General features: G+C 39.7%; 1 long non-coding RNA gene across 1 annotated transcript in view; it reads right to left on the bottom strand.

Moving 5' to 3' along the window:
- The window catches only part of LOC107574721 (uncharacterized), a 1,575-nt gene continuing 556 nt past the window's right edge, over positions 1–1,019 (bottom strand). The window contains exons 3-4 of the long non-coding RNA XR_001607717.1: positions 157–235; positions 1–78 (exon numbers count right to left, since the gene is read on the bottom strand). This is a non-coding gene — a long non-coding RNA (uncharacterized lncRNA). The remainder of the gene's footprint in view (positions 79–156; positions 236–1,019) is intronic.

Genomic DNA, 1,019 nt, shown 5'->3' with positions numbered 1-1,019 from the left:
CCTGCAGGTCAAAGCTGCTTTGAGGATTTTGTCGTCGCTCTGTTCTCTGGCCAGCGGTCTGAACCTTCTCTAACACTCCTGTGAATGAGAACGGGGGAATGTAAACACACACAGACGTATAGAGATATTTTTCCAGCCCTTCAGATAGAATCTCACCTCGTATCTCCTCATCTCTCAGCCGGCGAATGGCTGCCCGAATGAGTTTTCTCTCTTCATATCCACTGGCGCTTTGTAACTTAAAAGAAAGAAAGAAAAACAGAGGGCAAGACACAAAAACAGTATTTAGCTTGACACGACTGATATTTAAGCCCACACAGAATGTGAACCCACAGAATTCCACAGAGAAAACGCTGGGATATTTCCACAGAATTCAAACTATTAGAAAATACCAAATACATTTTTAATTGCAGGTTTTGGATGAAGTGTAGTACTCTCAGCTCTGATTAACCATATTTAAAGGAATAGTTCCCCGAAAAAATGACCATTTGCTGAAAATTTACTCATCCTCAGCCCATCCAAGATGTAGATGAGTTTGTTTCTTCATGGGAACAGATTTGGAGAAATGTAGCATTCCATCACTTTCTCACCAAAGGATCCTCTGCGGTGAATGGGTGCCGTCAGAATGAGAGTCATGATAGACTTGTTTGTTACAAACACGCAGCTTTTGTCTTCACAAGACATTAACTGATGGACTGGAGTGGTGTGGATTATCGTGATGTTTTTATCAGCTGTTTGGACTCTCATTCTGACGGCACCCATTCATTGCAGAGGAGCCATTGCTGAGACACTGATGCAATGCTACATTTCTCCAAACCTGATGAAGAAACAAACTCATCTACATCTTTGATGGTATGAGGATAAGTACATTTTTTTATTTTTTTAAATAATTTCTGCACATTCTTAACGCAAAAAACGGGACAGAATTAATTCATCAAAATTCATTGCTATTTTCAAGAACAATAAACCTCACAACTTTTTAACACAGAACAATGGTATTCATTCAGAATGGGCTCTTTGCA

This window comes from Sinocyclocheilus grahami, unplaced genomic scaffold (assembly GCF_001515645.1).
Source record: "Sinocyclocheilus grahami isolate Dianchi unplaced genomic scaffold, SAMN03320097.WGS_v1.1 scaffold2318.1, whole genome shotgun sequence".
Taxonomy (NCBI): Eukaryota; Metazoa; Chordata; class Actinopteri; order Cypriniformes; family Cyprinidae; genus Sinocyclocheilus; species Sinocyclocheilus grahami.
The sequence above is the reverse complement of the archived record's forward strand: the minus strand, read 5'-3'. Positions and strand labels throughout refer to the sequence as shown.